The sequence below is a fragment of the Bison bison genome, unplaced genomic scaffold, assembly GCF_000754665.1.
Source record: "Bison bison bison isolate TAMUID 2011002044 unplaced genomic scaffold, Bison_UMD1.0 scf7180017864384, whole genome shotgun sequence".
NCBI classification, from domain to species: domain Eukaryota; kingdom Metazoa; phylum Chordata; class Mammalia; order Artiodactyla; family Bovidae; genus Bison; species Bison bison.
The window spans coordinates 10748384-10769349 of record NW_011494956.1 but is presented as its reverse complement, the minus strand read 5'-3'; the positions used below and the strand labels follow the sequence as shown (position 1 = coordinate 10769349).

General features: G+C 43.3%; 1 protein-coding gene across 1 annotated transcript in view; it reads left to right on the top strand.

The window, feature by feature from the left end:
- CLSTN2 (calsyntenin 2) overlaps positions 1 to 20966 on the top strand; it is a 737086-nt gene that overhangs the window by 328554 nt on the left and 387566 nt on the right. The gene's annotated exons all lie outside the window — the stretch shown is intronic.

Below are 20966 nucleotides of genomic sequence, written 5' to 3'. Positions count from 1 at the left end.
TGCTCATTGACATGGCTCAAAGTTATGGTGCCTTGATGTTGAGGCACTGAGTCTAGTTTCCTGGGAAAGAGCTTGGTGGTGTCATCTGGTCCAAGTGCATAAAGCCTCCCTGCAAAACAAACCCTAGACACTATTTTCACTTTTCACTCTTTTTTTTGTTGTTGTTGTTGCAAAGGTTAAAACCCTCTTTGGATTTCTTTCAGTTAGCAAATCAGGTACTAATGTAGGTCTTTCAGAAAAGCAAAGTGGCATAAAGCAAACTTTTGAAAAGCAGAGATACCTGTATTTGAAATTTGTTTTGATGTAGGATTGATGAGGTTCTAACTTAATTCTTTATGAAATGGGGACTTTCCTGGTGGTCCAGTGGTTAAGAATCTGCCTTGCAATGCAGGGGATGTGGGTTCCACCATTGGTCAAGGAACTAAGATCCCAAATGCTGCAAGGCAGCTAAGCCCATGTGCCACAGCTACTGAGTCTGCACACAGAAACTAGAGAGAAGCCCGTGCTGTACAAGATCCCCATGTCACAAATAAGACCCAACACAGCCAATAAATATATAAATACTATTTAAAATTTTCTTATGGGTAAAAGTACTTTACTAACTGTCTTAAAAATGATTTTATTAATTATTTATTAATAATAATGCTATTAATCCCCAACTTAGTAAATTTAGCTGGCTGTATCCAGAAAAAGTTTCTTTTTACTGATTATGGAATAAAATAAGATCTTTTAACCTTACAACTATGATGAATCTTTTTGTTTGTTTGTTTCAGCTTTTTTTTTTTTCATCTTAGCCAGGAAGAATTTACAATATGTTTGTTTACTGATTCCATTTCTCCCAAGTATAGATAATTCTTAGGACCTCTGCCCTCTGCATGTTGTGTGTTCTGATATTGTCCTATGTTGCTTTGGCATTTATCTGCTTTCTTAGACATCTTCCTGTTTTATTTATGTTTTTCATCCCTGACAGTTTTCCAGTGTTCATTTTGCTTTTCTGTGCTATGAATACAAATTTTCATTGTCATCTGCATTTTGGGGTTCTGTTGCAATTCTTTCATATTTTATTCATCTTGTTTTAATGAACTCTGCTGGGTTTTCACATTATTTATTTTTTAACCCAGCTCTGCAACTAAAGACCTTGTGACTTCAAGTGAGCTGCGTAACTTCTCTTTGCTTCTCAGTGGACGATTAGGAGAATAAAATGAATCGGTACTCATAAAGAGGTTGTAACCATGCCTGGCACACAGAAAGGGTTCAATTCATTGTACCTGATGAAAGTGAAAGTGGAGAGTGAAAAAATTGGCTTAAAGCTCAACATTCAGAAAACTAAGATCATGGCATCTGGTCCCATCACTTCATGGGAACTAGATGGGGAAACAGTGGAAACAGTGTCAGACTTTATTTTTGGGGGCTCCAAAATCACTGCAGATGGTGACTGCAGCCATGAAATTAAAAGACGCTTACTCCTTGGAAAGAAATTATGACCAACCTAGATAGCATATTCAAAAGCAGAAACATTACTTTGCCAACAAAGGTCCATCTAGTCAAGGGTATGGTTTTTCCTGTGGTCATGTATGGATGTGAGAGTTGGACTGTGAAGAAAGCTGAGCGCTGAAGAATTGATGTTTGAACTGTGTTGTTGGAGAAGACTCTTGAGAGTCCCTTGGACTGCAAGGAGATCCAACCAGTCCATTCTGAAGGAGATCAGCCCTGGGATTTCTTTGGAAGGAATGATGCTAAAGCTGAAACTCCAATACTTTGACCACCTCATGCGAAGAGTTGACTCATTGGAAAAGACTCTGATGCTGGGAGGGATTGGGGGCAGGAGGAGAAGGGGACGACAGAGGATGAGATGGCTGGATGGCATCACTGACTCGATGGACATGAGTCTCAGTGAACTCCGGGAGTTGGTGATGGACAGGGAGGCCTGGCGTGCTGCGATTCATGGGGTCACAAAGATTTGGACACAACTGAGCGACTGAACTCAACTGAACTGAACTAATGAGTGGTCCTTGCTGTGTCTTCGTACACACTTCCATGGGGGTACCGAGGGAGACTGCACCAGCTGCTGCTAATCAGGGACCCTTCCAGAAGATAGATGCCTGAAGTACAGCAACATCTGTGTTGCTGTGTGAACCTGAAGCTCCCCAGGCTGAGCTAGCAGAGAACCCTGGCATTTAGTGGCTGAGAAGGTGCCCAGGCCCCTGCACACCACTCTCTCCTGGGGGCTAGAAGCTGGAAAGGAGCAGTGGCATAAAGAGGCCAGCATGATGAGAGGCAGTGGACTCTTAGTTCAAGTGGTGGAGGAAGAGGGCTCTTCAGTGGTTCAACTTTGAAGTGGTTCTAACTTTATAAGTGTAAGTTGGAGCCTTAATGATTGGAGTTCTCACACAGATTTCAAGGGTTTTCTAAGTACCTGCTGCTGCTGCTAAGTTGCTTCAGTCGTGTCTGACTCTGTGCTGTCCCATAGATGGAAGCCATAGGGCTGCAAATCAGAGGCCATTCAGGTACTCATTCATTTCCGCCCTTTTTCATATTTATTAAGCGTCTGCCATGTGCTAAGCGCTGGGGATACAGTGGTGAACAAGACAGAACCTTCTCTGTCTCCTGTGAGAAAATCCATCCTTCACTGCATACCTACCATGTCACCCTCTCCTCCTAAAATTTGTTTTGGCTGTGCTGGGTCTTTATTACAGCATATGGACTTTTCTTCTCTAGTTGTGGCACTCGGGCTTAGTTGTCCCACAACATGTGAGATCTTAGTTCCCTGACCAGGGATCGAACCTGCATCTCCTATATTGCAAGGTGGAATTTTAACCACTGGACTACCGGGGAAGTCCCTCATCCTCTTTTATTAGGAGCCTTACATGTATCACCACTGCATCTCTGTAATGACTCTAGGAGGTTGCTACCATGTCTCCATTTCACAAATGAAGACCTGGGACAAAGGAACTTGCTGGTTGTGTCAGTGGAGAAACAGGATTTGACCGTCTATTTGCCTGACTCTAAAGCCCTTCCCTCATGCTCCCTAAATCCACCAATCCCCAAATCCTGTGAATGATGAGAATATATTTGCAAGGATGTGACTTGAAACAGAGCCATGATGCTCACATTGATAGAAGCAGCAGTAGCTGGAGGATGCCGTACAGCTGGATGCTAAGAAACATCTGGAAATACTACTCACTCTCAGGCAGGTGTTAGGCATCAAGGAGCCAGTCAGCTGACATGACATATCCCCAGCAGGAAAGAGGCTGTTTTGCCTGGAGGATAGACTCCTGAAGTCTGAGAGAAATGTTCAGTTTTGCTCTTGTAATCTTCAGGGAAATTGTGCAGTAGCCTGAGCTGAGCTTGTAGAGGATCTAGAAGACATCAAGCTGCTTTTCTTCTGGATAATTCATCGCAGTGAAGCCATCTGTGTCCTGACCTGTCTTTGCCCCATTCCCCAGGGAAAGTGTCACTTTCCTGGATGTTTATTCTCGAGTAGGTCTTGGTATGGGCCCTGTTCATGCAGTGGGCTCAATGGAGACAGGTATTTATAGAAATCTGCAGAATAAACCTATTTATTGATATAACAATTGGGGTGAAAATGGTGGAAAAGGGAGGGTTTTATGAGAAAAACAAATACTTAAGAATCTATGAAGCTAAGAATACCACAGATTCCTAGGAAGCTTCAAGTCTCCAAATTCATAATACCCTTCCCCTCCCCCATTACCAAGTACTTCATCAACAGTAACCAGAGCCTCTGCTGTCAATATCAATATGCTGCTGCTGTTAAGTCGCTTCAGTCATGTCCAACTCTGTGCGACCCCATGGACAGCAGCCCACCAGGCTCTGCCATCCCTGGGATTCTCCAGGCAAGAACACTGGAGTGGGTTGCCATTTCCTTCTCCATATCAATATAAGCATAACTTTTAAGAAGAGTTGAAAGTGGTTGCCTCATTCCCAGATCAGACAGAGCCAGGCTCCTGTGCAGGCTCTGCCTGGTAGAACCAGAATCCGACTGTCGGGGCCTCATCTCAGGCCCGTCACTCACCAGCAGTGTGGCTCTGGTACATCAGCCCTCTGCCTGGCCCCAGTTTCTTCCTCTATAAATTCAGCAATTCAGTTAAGATTATTTTAAAGAAACTTCCAGATCTTTTATTTAAGATCCATTCTAGAGTGATTGTTTTGCAGGGATAAAAAAATCTGTTCTCAATTATCTATGACCAGTAGAGAAAAGGAGACATCCCAAACCACATAAGATATGCTAGATAATTCATATATATCCATTTAATCCTCACAACAAAAAACTTCTGTTGTAATACCTACAGTGGAGCTGAGTCATCATACACATTTAATTTACTTGAATGAAAGCAGACATGAATTGTGAGACAGAACCCGCCTTTATCTCACCTCTACATCCTCTGCCCCTCACCCCGTTCACCAGCTCTCCCTCAGCCTTTCAAACTGGACCTTCACCTCCAGTAATCAGGAAAACATGGGAAAAGAAAAAGAAAAAATATGAGATCTTTTGGGTTTCCAAGTGCCTGATGTTCATAATTCAAAGAGGATGTAAGGTTTTGTTGTTTTATTTTTCAAGTAATTTTGATTGTGCTTAATTTTCAGTTCTCAGCATGCCTGTTGACTTTTGACTCTAAATTTGCATAGATTTCCCCTGCATCACCCTTATTAGCTATCAGATGAAAAGACTGATGCCCAGGGATTAAGGATCTAGTGAGCAGCCAGGACTCAAGTGCAGTGACACCAATGATGAAACCCCTTCCCTGTCCCCAGCTTTCTGCATGGCTGAGCAGAATCCACCATGGACATTGGACTCCTCAGGAACGTGATGGGTGTGTGCTGTGGGCATTCCTCTGAATAATCAGTCAGTTATGCTTAGCTTTCTTATGCATTATTTTAATCATTTTCAGCAGATATTCTCTTTCTGCATATGGTTTAGCTCCATCCAGCATTAAAATGAGTTTGCAGGCCTAGGGGAATTGGTGACTAATGACAGAAAAGCAGCCATCGGTGTCCTGTGCAAGAATGGAACATGAGTTACAGGTTAACATTTTTCATTTGCCACTGGTAATCTACAAAGCAATTAATCTGCATACAGATAATTACAGGTTGATTTGGTTGTACCTCTTTGAAATCCAGACTGTGATGTATATAAGTAGAAAGCTTATGTGTTGTGTTCTGAGGACCACCCAGCCTGGAAACCACCTGTAACTAGCTGGAAGTTCCACCTCTTATCTGCTTATAATTCTTCAGTGAATCCCTGCTGACTTTGGCTGAAGTCTAAACTCTTTAACATGACCCATAAGTCCTTTTAGTATCTGCATTCTCTATCTTTAGCTTCATCTCCCTCTGTTCCCCTTACCTCCCAGCAGCCTAACAAACTTATTTCACATCCGCAAATAGACTGCCCTTCTGTTCACTCCAGACCTTGCCACATAATATTGCTTACGCCAAGGATCCTCGTCCACCACTCTCTGATCCCCCACCCCACACCTCAGCCCTCAGTCTTTGGGAAACTGATTCTGATGCCTTCTGCCTGGGCTTTGTGCTCTCCACACTCTCTGTTGTAGTCTCTGGTTTCTCTACTATAAGCTCCTTGAGGGTAGAACCCCGTCTGTCTTTCCACCATGCTCTATCTCCCCACACTGCCAGTGCGCAGGGGTACTCAATGGCTATTGATGAATGAATGAACCATCCAACCAACCAACCATCACCCAAGGCTAAACTTCAAATTCCCTAACTGGAAGAAATAGTTTCATAGTCATCGGCATGAAAAGAAATTTTTTCTTTCATTTTTATAACCTGATAGCCATCAGCAATTTTCCTTTCATTTTTAATACCAGAAAGAGTGTATTAATATATTCTCCTTTTTAAAAAACTAAAAAGAAGAAAGAAGAGAAACATTGCAAATGAGGCTAAACTCCTCTTACATACCATTTCCAGTCCCAGGCTCCTCAACTATTTTTCATATTATTTTTCCTGACCTGTGTGTGTGTGTTTGCAGGTTTGTATTTGTGCACCCCCATACCCTCCAAAATGTACAGTATTAAATGGAAACATCTCTTTGCAGCTTGCTTTTGGAAATGTATGCTGCTGCTGCTAAGTCGCTTCAGTCATGTCCGACTCTGTGCGACCCCATAGACGGCAGCCCACCAGGCTCCGCCGTCCCTGGGATTCTCCAGGCAAGAACACTGGATTGGGTTGCCATTTCCTTCTCCAAAGCATGAAAGTGAAAAGTGAAGTTGCTCAGTCATGTCCGACTCTTCATGACCCCATGGATTGCAGCCTACCAGACTCCTCTGTCCATGGGATTTTCCAGGCAAGAGTACTGGAGTGGGTTGCCATTGCCTTCTCCCTTGGAAATGTATAGTATGTTGTAAATTTGGCTTCAGCACCCTTAGCTCTGATTCATTCATTCTAGAGGCCATCAGGATTTCCCAACATGGATAGAAAAGTTTATTTAGTTACTCCCCTATTGTCCATCAACATCGAAGTATGTTGTAATCCTGGAATCTTTAAGAGAGAGGGACATCAGGGATCATATGATCAGATCTTCTCTAGAACCTGGAGTCCCTCCAGTAGCATCCCTGGTCAGACATCTCCTGCTGTTGCTCAGATACTGTAAGAAACAGAATGCTCGGTACTAGAGAAGGCAACCCTAACTAGAACATTTGTTCCTGCAGTAAACAAAGATCTTCCCCCTTGTAATCCCCACCGTTCTTTCTCAGTTCTGTCCTCTGGAACCTCAACCACTAAGGGTACCTCCTCCCCATCACCATACTTGCCCTCTGAATGTATGATGGGAGCTGATGTGTCTCCCACTAACAATTCTTCTTAGACTTTTGCCAAATCCTCTGCCCTTTGATTTCTAGACTCGTTGAACATCAGGCAGCCTCCTGAATGCAGACAGTTTGGAAAATCCTCTCTCAAAGTGTCACTCTTAGGAGGGAATGCAGCATGCTAGATAAAGCCAAACCAGCTCTCAGCTCTTTGGGATTATCCTCTCCCTTCATCTCACCACTAGATTTGGGTTATGTCCACTGGTATCTGCATAGCTTCAGGCCCCAAAGAATGAGGAGGCAGGATAAGCAGATTTGGTCTTGGGAATGGGTACCTGATGACCTTAGGTGAGACCTGTTCCCCGGGAATGCAGGCCTAGGGGAGTGGGGAGGGACAGGAAGATGCTGATTGCCTATAGAAAATGCCAGTGAGCAAAGGGGACCGAGAGCATGATCTCTCCCACAGATCATTGTACTTGGCATGAGCCATGGGGGAAGTCAGTTCCAAGGCAGTAGTGATGCCTATTGATTCTTATCAGAGTAAAATGAGGCGCACCTACCCCATGGTACCCAGAGATGCCCAGAATACCAGGCAGGAGCACTGTCCTGGGTAGTAACTGTTGGTGCCCAGTTACTCCTCTCTGTTTGGTCCAGGAGAACATCTAGTCTAAGGTCTGAACTTGTAATGTGAAAGTAGAGCCCCTGGTGGAATTAGCAGGAGGAGGAGTCTCATTTCTTTCACAGAGAGTTAGTATTGGCTTCATGAAGATCAGATCTCAAATCCAGCTGTGCTCTCTTATCACCCAGCTCACTTTGGTTGCAAGCAACAGAAACAGACCCTGCTGGCTGAAGCAGAGCAGGATTTACTGGAAGAATATGAGAGTAGAAGGAACTCACACACCCTCCCTGAGTTCTCAGAAAGAAGGTTGAGGGTCCAAATTTAATTCCCATCCTTGAGACAATCTATTCAAGATTTGGTGATCCAGAAAGTTCAGTTGGCCTGGCAGTTTGGTTCATAGTTCCAATCTAAAATAAAGAACAGTGACTATAGGACATCCCAAGAGAGCCTTTCTAAGCCTATCTTAGATAATGTTATCCAAGCCCCAGCTTTCTTATATATTATATATATTTTTTAAAAAAGGGAGAGATGAACATGCCCACCTACTTTGAAAGGGCTTTCGAACTGCCCAGCACAGAGTAGGTGGTCAACATTCTTTAACTTCAAGATATCCCAGGGCTAGAGTCAGAGCTTGCATCCTTTCCAAATAGCCTGGGCACAACACTTACCAGCTTGTCTGACCTCTTTCTGACACATCCTCACTGCTTGCAGGTCTTCAGTAAAGAATTCCCCAATTATTTAAATGTTATTTTCAAGGATCCCATCCAGAGATCGAGGGAAAATTCCCACCCCAAGTGATTGCTCATGTGGCAGACAGCTTTGAGACCAGGGAGAGTATAGCACAGGAGAGAAATTCAATAACTGCATAATTTAATGAAAGCAATCTTTCTTTGACTGTCTGAAGCCTTATCTGTTTTCTTACACTTTGGAAAATCACAGACACCATATATTTTGGAAGTCTTTATATAGCATAATAAAATTAGACTATTTATTTTATGTGCGTTAATCCGAATGTATCAAATTTTTATCAAGCAACCAAAATAACAAACGCTTATGGATTGTGCATTATGATGTAAATCTAGGGCAGAGGGATGAATATTTTAGTAACTGCACTTAGTCTTTGCAATGACAGGGACCTGGATCCCCTGGTAGAAATAAGAGGTAGGAAGATTCTCTTTCCACCCTCACTCTTCTCTGCCACTGTTAGCTTTGAGGATCAGGAAAGCTGCCCCTCACTTTGCCTTCCTTCTCCCTCCCTCTTCCTCCTCTGGCCTCATCCTTTTCCTTTACTCTTTCCTTTACTCCTCTTACACCATTCACCTCCCGTTCTCTTCATTCCCTTTCTCTCTCCCTGTTTCCCCCAACTTCTTTCTATGCCAATCACAAACTCTCCCTAGCCCTCAAGTCCCACCACTACAGGCTTGTTCTTTGGGATGAAACAGTTTCCTCTGTTTTATCAAGGAGCACACAGAACAGGAGGAGACAACTAGTTCTTAGCCAGACACCCTTTAACCATAACAGTTTGACTGTCTTTATCTCCATGATAGGCTTCCCAGCTGGTGCTAGTGGTAAAGAATCTGCCTACCAATGCAGGAGATGCAAGAGACTTGGGTTTGATCCCTGGGTTGGGAAGATCCCTGGAGAAGGAAATGACTACCCACTCTGGTATGCTGGCCTAGAAAATTCCATGGACAGAGGATCCTGGCAGGCATGGGGCTGCAAAGAGTAGGACATGACTGAGCACGCACACATACACATCCCCAGGAAGGTTGTCTCTGTGCAAGAGGTATCAGTGGTTTGAGAGAAAGAAACCCTGGATGTAGATTTGGGGAGGGATGGGGCTCCTTGCTTGGCTCTTAACCACCTGTGTTAGCTCAGGAAACCTGAGACTCATTGTTCATGTTGGCATTTAGCACAATGCCAGGCATAGAACAAACACGCCATCAATTAAGAGTCAGGAGCGTCCAGTGATGATCATGCACAAGTAACATAACCTCTCTGTGCCCCACTTTTTAAATTTGAAATATCAAGATAACAGTGCTGCTTTTCAAACTGCATTATTGGTAGATTTAATAAGTACTTTGTATGAAAAGCTTAAAACAGTGCTCGGTATGTAACAATGGGAATTATAACAGTGTGTAATACCCAATATAAAGTAGGTGTATCAGTCCGGGTTTAGTCAAGAAAATGGCAAATACTTCTTGTGTTTCCAACAGGAAGGGATTTCATAGAGGGGATTAGAAGATATAAGGTCTTTAGAGGAGCTGTGAGGTGAAAGAAAGGGAAAGCCACCACTAGCATTTTGGAACTCAGGGATTACAGCACCAGCAGAGGTGACTTGCAGGAGGATGCCCAGTGCTCCTGGCATCAGTCCATCCATCTCTCCTGGAAAGCCCATATGTCTGCCCACCCGCCATGGCTTCAGGAGCAATAAGGTTCTGCTCCTCCTCTACCTTCAAATTCTCCAACATATGCCTCTCGGCTTTTACAAAGATAGAAATCTGTTACCTGCTGGTAAAGATTCAAGGAAATCTACTTCTCAGAACTCTAGGCCTGTGATGCAAGACAAAACTCAGAGGAGAGAAAGTGATGTTGAGTTGTTCATACTACTCAGGCAGAATGGGGATGATACCTAGGGTTGATATAAGGAGCACATGAGGTTTAGAGTGTAAGAGCCTTTTGTCAACTTCAAACTTCCAAGCAGGTATTAGATTTTGATGGTAATGGGAGTGAAGTGGGAGGAATATGCCCTGACAAGACCAGATAAGACCAAGACCAGATAAGAAAACCTGGGAAACCAACAGACAGTAGAGTGTAAGTATGTCCATAGATAATTTGACACATTCAAGACTTTACCATGTGCCAGGCTCTAGTGTAAAGGCTTTACAGGCACTAAGTTACTTCATTCTACAAAAGCCCATGTGGGAGGTACTATTATTACATTTTACAAATGAGAAACTATGGTCCAGAGAAGTAACTTGCAAGCAAGTAACTTGCCCAGTGTCCTATTGCTAGTAAATAGGATTTGAATCCCAACTGGGACGATCTCCTGGAGAAGGAAATGGCAGCCCACTCCAGTATTCTTGCCCGGGAAATCTCATGGACAGAGGAGCCTGGAGGGCTACAGTTCATTGCAAAGAGTCAGACATGACTTAGCAACTAAACAACATGACTCTAGGGGTCAGTTTCTTAACTGCCAGGTAACAGAGAAAGGAGAGGATGTCAAGTTGGAGTTGGCTGACTTCATAATTACCCAGGAGCTGGCTTTGGTTGGAGCTGAGGGTCTATTATGCACCAGTTTGATTTCTGTATCCTTACAGAAAAGGTTATTTTTAAAGCACAGGTTGTTATTTTGCTCTTCTAAAAGCAATTTGGGACCAAGGTTGGGGATGTTTTCTCTGATCAAAAATACTTTGACAAGCCAAACTAAGCCACTTTGTCCCAGGACAGCTGTCCATGGAGCAGAGTTATAATTTGCCCTGAGAATTGATTTTTCCTATTAGAACTCATTCCCATTCAGCCCACAGTGGCACCTCCCCTAGGGTTTGCTGAGATCCAGGAAAAACTGATCATCATTAAATAGTCACCATTAAAATACAGTTTTGTTAATTACTTTGTGCCTGACAAAAATGTAAAAATAGTAAAATGCAAAAAGCAAAATAAATCTTGCTCTACAATATTTTCTGTACCTTTTCAAGATCTGAAAGGAATAGAAATGGTTGCCGTCTTGAGAGAGGGTTTTGGTCCTAGGACTTGAAGGCAGCATATCTCTTCTAATCGCCTCCCCTCACCTTTGGTTTTTCTCCCAGTCAGATGCTTTTCTAAAGCAAATAAAAAAAAATCCATATTTGCCTTAGAAAGCAAGAAGCTCTTGTTGGGCTAGGAAATGAAACTTATTTAAGAAATGTCAAGTACAGAGGAAGCTTGGAAATTATGCTTTAAATTTTAAATGTCTCTAAAGCAGAAAGGAAGGAAGAAACCAAATCATGTTTTGCTTTAGCTCCAAAGCGTATTAGCAACTCACGTGGCCTTGGAATGAACCAGACCCTTCTCGAAGTCTTAATTAATGACTCAGCATAGAAGAATTGATCCATTTTCTGTCTGCCTCAAGCAGAGAAATGACCATTTATAGGACCTGTGGTCATTTTTCAAGAGCTCATCAAGGAGCTGGAACTCAGGAAATGAAAACAAAACTAAATAAATGTTGATAAGAAACATAACAGTTATTATTCTGTAAAAATGGAATGTCTGCATAACTAAACTTTTCTCATCAGCAGAAATTTCCCAGTTCTTGTCAGAAAAATGACCACCACTGTTAGCTGAGAGAGTCCAGTACCATCTGAGCCCCTAGGACGTCCCAGGCTCAGATAGTAAAGGATCCACCTGCAATGCAGGAGACCCACGTCCAATCCCTGGGTCTGGAAGAGCCCCTGGAAAAGGGAATGGTTATCTACTCCTGTATTCTTGCCTGAGAATTCCATGGACAGAGGAACCTGGCAGGCTACAGTCAACTGGGTCACAAAGAGTCAAATGGGACTGATCGACTAACCCTCTCCAGTATTTGGGAACAAAACACTTCGGAATCATTAAAATTGCTATTTCTCTGCCTGCATTCATCCATGCTGTGTAAGCAAAGAAGCAACCTCACACATCCCCTTAGTTGCAAAGCTGTTAGGGATCTGGGGGTGGTGCTCTCGATGCCATCCAGGCATTCATAAACATTTGTTCACTCATTTATTGTTTTAACTTTTAAAAAATATTTATTTACTTACTTGGCTGCTTTGGGTCTTAGTTGTAGCCCACAGGATTTTCACTGTGTCATGGGGAATCTTTTGTTGAAGCCCGCAGACTCTCTAGTTGAGGCACTCAGATTTAGTTGCTCCGTGGCATGTGGAATCTCATTTCCCCAGACAGTGATCGAACTACACACCTTACATTGCAGGGTGGATTCTTAATTACTGGACCACCAGGGAAGTCCGTTTGCTCATTATTTAGTTCTTACTTTGGGGGTTGGAAAGACCTACCCCAAGACCAAATAGGATGCAAATTCAAGTGAGGCAGCAGTGTGTAAGACAGAGGGGCCCTGCAATTGTGGTGAGCTGAAGACAGTCTGCTCTTAGGGAAAGTGGACCCAACATTTGTTGCCTTGTTGGCCCAGATTGCTAGCTCTCCTGATTTTTGAGATGAATCTGAGTTGATGCATATAAACTTCCTGAATTTTACATATCAGCAAGTAGTTCACATTTTTTGAAATATCAAGCAGGTCAAGCAAGCATGTCTTCAGGCCAAATTTAGCTCACAGGAGCTTTATCCCTGGAAATCTTTCAAGGTGGTGGCAGTTTTACCCAATAGCCCAAGCCCCATGACACCTGGAACAAAGACAGTATTTGGGGTGAAGCTGTTGCGGGAAATGATGACTTGCATTTGCTCCTAAAAACAGAGTATGTGGAGTCCCTTGGTGGATGAGGATATAGTAACAGACTTCACCAACACGATCATATGCAGCAGGATTAAATGTTGCGATCATCTGAACCATCTCTGTGAACTACAGGAGCAGCGATGGCAAAGTGGTGACAGATGGGGACCCAACCTGGGTGGAGCAGGAAACCCCAGTTGGCAGCATTTGGTTCGCACACAGGATTTTCATGGATGGTGCCTGAACCTATTTTTTATTTTATTTTAATAATTGAGAGTTTAAAAAAATTACCACCTATGCATCAACTCCAGCCACACTGTGGTCCATTTGGGTAGCACCATAGCAACCATCATACACAAGTTGCAGGAATGAGGGACACTTGGATGGCCGGGTGCAGTCACCTCTGAAGAGTGGAGAGTGCAGCCTTTCCTAAAGAGTGCAAACGGGAACAGGGGCACACAGGTCTCACGTGCGTGCCAAGGACTCATGAGTTTCTCATCTCATGAAAGCCCTTATCTGGCCTGCTTTCCAGAAGAGCACTCAGGGGACCTCTGGGCTCACACATGAGTTGTGCATGAGTGAGCTTTAATTAAAGCTCAGGGCTTTAAAAGCTCCAGGTTTCCTGAAGGTAACCTTTCAAACCACAGTTCCTTCATTCTGAGAATTCTGAGCTCCTGAAGAAAATAGGATGGCTTTTTATCTAGGAGCAATCTTGTTTCTGGAGTTCTTTTTCTTGGTGTATTTTATTTAATGTTTTATGGATGCTGCTCACTTTTCACTCAGAGCAAGTCTTCTCATGGTGCCCTGGATGCTGGTAAATACAGTGAGAAGGAGTCCATGGTGCCTTGATGGAGGGGCAGTGTCCACTCCTTCTAGACTGGCCAGTGGATTCAGCTCAGGCATCAGGACAGCTGGGATCCTGCACACCTGCTTGGTAAAGTGACTCACCTGCTTGACTGTCAGTGGGAATGCAAATTGATACAGCTACTACGGAGAGCAATATGGAGATTCCTTAAACAACTGGGAATAAAACTACCATATGACCCAGTAATCCCACTACTGGGCATATACCCTGAGGAAACCATAATTGGAAAAAACGCCTGTACCCCAATATTCACTGCGGCACTATTTACAACAGCTAGGACATGAAAGCAAGCTGGATGTCCATTGACAAATGAATGGATAAAGTAGTTGTGGTACATATACACAGTGGAATGTTACTCAGCTTCAAAGAGGAATGCATTTGAATTGGTTCTAATGAGGTGGATGAACTTAGAGCCTATTATACAAAGTGAAGTGTAAGTCAGAAGGAGAAAGACAAATATTGTATATTAATTCATGTTATGGGATTGAGAAAGATGGTACTGATGACCTATCTACAGGGCAGCAGTGGAGATGCAGACATAGAGACCAGTTTTGGACACAGTCGGGGAGAAAGAAGGTGGGATGATTTATGAGAGCAGCATTGAAACGTATATATTACTGTATGTAAAGTGGATAGCCAGTGGGAATTTGCTGTATGACACAGGGAACCCAAAGCCAGTGCCCTGTGACAACCTAGAGAGTAGGGTGGGGAGGGAGGTGGGAGGCAGGGTCAGGAAGTGGGGAACATATGTATACCTATGGCTGATTCATGTTGATGTATAGCAGAAGACATCACAATATTGTAATTATCCTCCAATTAAAAATTAAATTACACCAAAAGAAAATACCTGGAAACCTGGCTTTATAAAAGCTTTTGGTGGAGCTTGGCACCTGGGAATGTTCTATGCCAGGGAGGCAGGACTGTCTCTGAAATATGGCATTGTCACTGTCACACCTGCTGCTAACCTATGGCATTGTTTTGTTTTTCATTTCTAGAAATTTTATTTTTATTTATTTTTTAATTTAAAATTTTACCTTATATTGGAATACAGTTGACTTACAATGTTGTGTTAGTTTCAAGTATACAGCAAAGTGATTCAGCTATTCATATACATATATCCATTCTTTTTCACAAGATTATTACAGGATATTGAGTCGAGTCCCTGTGCGATACAGTAGGTCCTTGTTGTTTATCTATCTTATAGTATTGTGTGTTTGTTCATCCCCAGCTCCTGATTTATCCCTCTCTACTTGCCCCCTGCCATAGCATTTTCCTTTTGGTAATTGTAAGTTTGTTTTCTAAGTCTGTGAATCTGTTTCTGTTTTGTAAATAAGTTCATTTGTATCGTATTTTTAGATTCACATATAAGTGGTATCATATGGTATTTGTCTTTCTGACTGACTTCACTTTTTGATTATCTCTACATCCATTCATGTTGCTGCAAAAGGCTTTATTTCATTCTCTTTTATGGATGAGTACTATTCCATTGTATATATGTACTACATCTTCTTTACCCATTCATCAGTTGATAGACCTAGATAGGTTGCTTCCATGTCCTAGCTATTGTAAATAGTGCTGCAATGAACATTGGAGGGGGGCATGTATCTTTTTGAATTATGGTTTTGTCTGGATATATGTCCAAGAGTTGGATTGTGAGATCATATGGTAGCTCTATTTTTAGTTTTTAAGGAACCTCCATACTGTTCTCCATAGTGGTTGTACCAATTTACATTCCCACCAGCTGTGTAGGAGGGTTCCCTTTTCTCCACATCCTCTCCAGCATTTCTCGTTTGTAGACATTTTTGATGATGGCCATTCTGATTGGTGTGAGATGACACCTCATTGTAGTTTTAATTTGCATTTCTCTAATAATTAGTGATACTGAGCATCGTCTCGTGTGCTTTTGGCCCTGTATATGTCTCCTTTAGAGGAATGCCTATTTTGATCTTCTGTCCACTTTTTAATTGAGTTGCAGGTTTTATGCTCCATGCTGTTCTGAGAGCTTTGGCCATATTTACTCATTCCGCATCACTGCAAACTCGGGCAGTGGGCACTTTAATTTACCTTATTTTATAGGTTTGGGGATGGAAGACATGAGGACTCAGGTATGTTGTCAACATCTGTAAGTGTCAAGAGTCAGGTAGTTTGGCTCCAGATGCTACGCTGTCCTGCCTCTCATGGTTTCCCTGCTATCAGGAAGATAATACCCAGATGAAAGCAATCAAATGTATCAGTTCAGCTTTAAGCATCTGAAGGGGCACAGACTGCGCTGTGTCACCTGTTGCAGGTCCTCAGAGACCCACAGGCTAGTCTGCCCACAGCGCCCTCTGGCGGAGCTGGCTCACCTTCCAAGTATCATTTTCCTATGCTCATCATGTTATTTGGTCGCCGCTCTGTCATACTGGAGGGAACAGGGAGTCCAGGTTCCCTGGGAGAATAGAATTGTGGACATTAGCAGGACCACTGGTGGAATTTGGCCTCTTATCTTCTTACTTGGGCCCCATGGTTAGTCAACAGACAGCTTCCAATTTTAGCCTTAAATTGGTCTAGATGTCTTTAGCTTTGAAACCAAGCATCTTTACCTGGACGGAATAGCAAGTGCCCCTCCCCACTATGTCTACGACTATTAACTCCATCACTCATGAAGAAGATTCTGGGTGCATTCAGAGACAAACTTGCCAAGAGCCATTTCCATTCAATTCAGTAGAAATGCCTTCAATAGAAATACATCACGGAGATACATGAGCAGAATTGGTGCCTGCTTCCATAATGTTTTCCATCTAATTGAAAATCCAAAAGCAAAAGCCAGTGCGTGAACTCATAGGAGAGAAAGAACAGAACAAGACCAAATATCATTTTGTGCTGATCTGTAATAGAGACAAGGCAATTTCCATCCAGGGAAAGATAGAAGGATGATATTTACAGATTCCTCTGTGTGCCCAGGACTGCCTGCCCAGCACATTCACCTACATGGTGTCCTTGGATCCGCACAACCAGCTGGTGAGGTCAATATTATTATCTGCATTAATAGATTAGGCCTCTGAGGCCAGGAAGGGCAGAAAGTAAACTGAGGTGCTGGCTCTGTGGGACTATGGGTTTGGGACTGTGAGGAAACCAGGTTTAGAGCAGGTGGAGCATAGGGGACAGGTAAGGAGTTAGCCAGGCTCTAGACACACATGTACCCCGTCCCGTACTGGGTCTGACTTCAAATGTACCACCAATCAAAGCAGACATCAAGAGCCAAACCTATTCTTTACCAGTTAGGCCTTTACCAGTTGCTGAGAAAATGTTTTATATTATTGAAAGAATGAATTAACAATATCATTTGAGGGCTCTTCTGGCTTGAATCATGAAGGATACTCAGAAGGATATTGTTATCCTGATTTAAACTCCTGATTGCTGTCCTCAAGTCTTTGCCTATGACTTTAACTCTCAATTATTACTCTAGACACTCCTCAGATTATGCGCACTGCTGCTGCTGCTAAGTCACTTCAGTCATGTCTGACTCTGTGCGACCCCATAGATGGCAGCCCACCAGGCTCTGCCATCCCTGGGATTCTCCAGGCAAGAACACTGGAGTGGGTTGCCATTTCCTTCTCCAATGCATAAAAGTGAAAAGTGAAAGTGAAGTAGCTCAGTCATGTCCAACTCTTTGCAACCCCCTGCAGCTAAGAACTAAACATCTCATCAGAATGCGGGGCAAATGCTTGAGACCTGGAATGTTGGGAGGCAGGAGGACAGGCTAGATTTGTAGCCCTTGAGGGTCTCATTCTGATGCCAGCACACCTTGGGAATTCTTCCCAGGTGGTGCTAGCGGTGAAGAATCTGCCTGTAAGTGCAGAAGACAGAAGAGACCCAGGTTCAATCCCTGGCTCGGGAAAAATTACCTGGAGGAGGGCATGGCAACCCACTCCAGTATTCTTGCCTGGGAAATCTCATGGACAGAGGAGGCTTCTGGGCTGCAGTCCATGGGGTCACAGAATCAGACACAACTGAAGTGACTTAGCATGCACTATATCCTTCAGGGGTTGATAAGAAACTGTGCTGAAGGTTGGCTGGCACCTGTGTTGAGACCCAGGATCCAGGGTCCACAAGACTCACAAGGCAGCCAGAACTGGAACCCCAGCACTGCAGCTCCCCAAACCAGAATTTATCAGTGCTCTGGAGCTGATCCAACACCAAGAAACTGCCTCTCTACCCTAAACACACCAAGGCTGATTTGAAAACCAGAGGGCCAGCAAGACTTATAGTCATGCAGAAGATGAGCCTCCACATGCAAATATCTTACATCTCTTGTATCTTTTACTCCTTGCCATAATCTTAAGAGATGCTGTCATTTTTATCCCAATGATGTAGATTGGAACACTAGGCCCAGAGAAATAAAATAACTTGCCCAAAGCAGACCCACTTAGAAAGTGGAAGGGTTAAGAATCAAGCCCAGGCAATCTGACTTGAAAATCTTTCTTCTTAACCACTGTCCTCTGCTGAGTTGTAGTCATGTTGACCAAGAAATGTCCTATTCACTCTGGGTCAGAGGTGACTTCTATATGGATCTGACACTAGATGCATGGAGAAATCATCAATAGGAAGAAGCAAAGGTGAGCTCCCAGTATCAGAGCTGGCCTCTGGAGTCTTTTGCCAGTCTTTGGACAAAACTCAAGAGACCCTTGAGTGTTGGGGCACTAACTCATCACTTTCTGAGAAACTTCCTCTTTGCAAAGAGGAGTCCTCAGAAGGTCTCTCTGCACTGGGCATTTTACCTTATTGACATCCTCTTTCCTGGGCAGGTGTGTTATTTCCTGTCTACCACAGCGCAGGTAGAACCATCATGTAGACTCACTGGGAACACTGAGAGGTTGAGATGCCCTCTCTCCTGGACCTCCTTCTACTGTGCTAAAATAAATGTTCCTAACTCCCGAAGGGCTTCCCTAATAGTTCAGTTGGTAAAGAGTCTGCCTGCAATGCAGGAGACCTGGGTTTGATTGCTGAGTCCGGAAGATTCCATGGAGAAGGAAATGACAACCCACTCCAGTATTCTTGCCTGGAGAATTCCACGGACAGAGGAGCCTGGCAGGCTACAGTCCATGGGGTCTCAAGAGTAGGACATGACTTAGCAACTAAACCACCACCAATTCCTGATCGGAAGCTTTAGTGATTGCTTCCAAGGCTTTCATTCCCCGCCCCCATCCCCCTACCTCGTCACACCTGTTGCTATGGCTGTTTTATTCCAAATGCCACCATGTTCAGCGTGGATTCTTTGAAAAAGACCCACCAGCCTCTGCAGCCAGGAAGGTTCTGGAAGTGTATGTTATCCACCCGCCAGCCTCTGCAGCCAGGAAGGTTCTGGAAATGTATGTTATCCCTGCGCATTCTGTAAAGTCATGTCCAAGGATCCATTAGCTCAGAGCAGTGGGGTGATTAGCTGGGGCCCCCTGGGCTGGCTCCCCTATTGTGAGTGATTCCTGCATGGGCTCTGGATTGATTTATCTACGTATCTTTTCCTTCCTAGAAGAAGCATAGAGAACCAGTTACCAGTCTGGGCTTGAAAAATCGTATAAATCTGAATTCAAGCATCAACCTGCCCCTTCCTATCTGGGTGAACTTGGGAAAATTATTAAACCATGGTAACTCTCAGTGTTCTCATCTATGGAAGGAAGTAACGATGAAGCCTAGTTCTCTGTATTGTTTTGAGGGTTAAATGAGATAATACCTGAAAATATTCACCATTCCTAGACCTCAAGCAATAATAGTTACTATTTTTAGTCATCAACCCACATTCAGTGAGCACTTACTATGTAGGGGGTGGAGATACATCAGGAAACATAGTGGGAAGCCCCCAGGCAAGAATCAAGGAAGTCAGCTTTCCTCAGAGTGGGTCTCAGAGTGCTTTTGTCTGGGTCAAGATTCACAAGAAAATGAGGTCTCCTGGTCCGATAGGCTAAAACAAAACAAAACAAAACAAAAAATCCTGATTATAATGGTATAATCAGTCATTGTAACTGTATAATCTTACAGTAATCTATAGATCTCTCATGCACAGCCTCTTATCAAAGAATCTGAGTGGTCCTGTGATAAAGATGCCTGCTTAAATTTGATTAAACCTGAATTCCCCAAACTCACATGACCACGAAACCTTTGTTTGCTAATTCCTGTTAGACTGACTGCCTGTGTTCTATGTTCTGAGAAAGACAAAAAGGAAAATACTGGCTAGAGATGACTGAAAAAGCACCTCTAACGTATAATGAGAAATAACAGAGTTTGTTCTTCCACCAAGAAGCCCAAGCAAAGGGCTACTTGCAAAGGACACCTCTCCTTGTGGCCTCACCATATCCTTCCCTGACAGAGTCAGTCCTGTGGAGATGTATAAGGCAAGACTTGGCTCTAAATGCTAAACTACCCTCCTCTTATAGAGGAGTCTGTAAATCTTTGACTAGTGTTTGCCCTCTTTGGAATAAATTCTTAATTGATTTCTAAAGATTGCTGTTTGCAAATTAAATTACACTTCCCTTATACATTATATAAAGAAGCATAAACCAGTCACCTCTCCTGGGCATACACCCCCCTCCTTGAGTTCCTAGGGTGTGATTACATTACTTCAGTTGCACTGCTTCTGTTCAACTCAAGCTACATGAATTGTTTCTCTTGCTTGTTTAATTGCCCATGTCTTATTACAGAGAGAATTTATTGTTTTAGTGCAGCATAAAGTTCAAATATTTTATGCAAGATGAATATGGCCATTGACATTTTTATTCCCTTTTCAAGTTCACACGCACAGAAATCATATTGGAAACTTTTCAAAACATCTGTGACCAATACTACAAAGTGTCAAAACCTCCAGAAGGTGTTTTAAAAAAGGAAAGACTCTAGAGCACATGTTTCCTTCTTTAACATCGCAAGGGATTCCACTAACTGACATTGACACAAGCTCATGAAGAAGTTCCCCTAGGTATGAAAAATCATTTGAAAGCACATTGGGATTGAACTGTTGATATGTACCTCAGTCTCCAGAGCATGATGCTAAGTGGAAAAGCCCATCCCAAGAGGCTACACTGCATGATTCCATTTTGTAACATTTTTGCTGAATATTTATTTATTTTGGCCGCGATGCAGTGTTGAAGCTTGGTTGAAGCATGCAGGATCTTAAGTTGTGGCATGTGAATTCTTGGCTGTGACATGTGGGATCTAGTTCCCTGACCAGGGGTCACACCTGGGCCCCCTGCAATGGGAGCTCAGAGTCTTAACCAGCGGACCACCAGGGAAGTCCTATTTCATAATATTTTTGAGTTG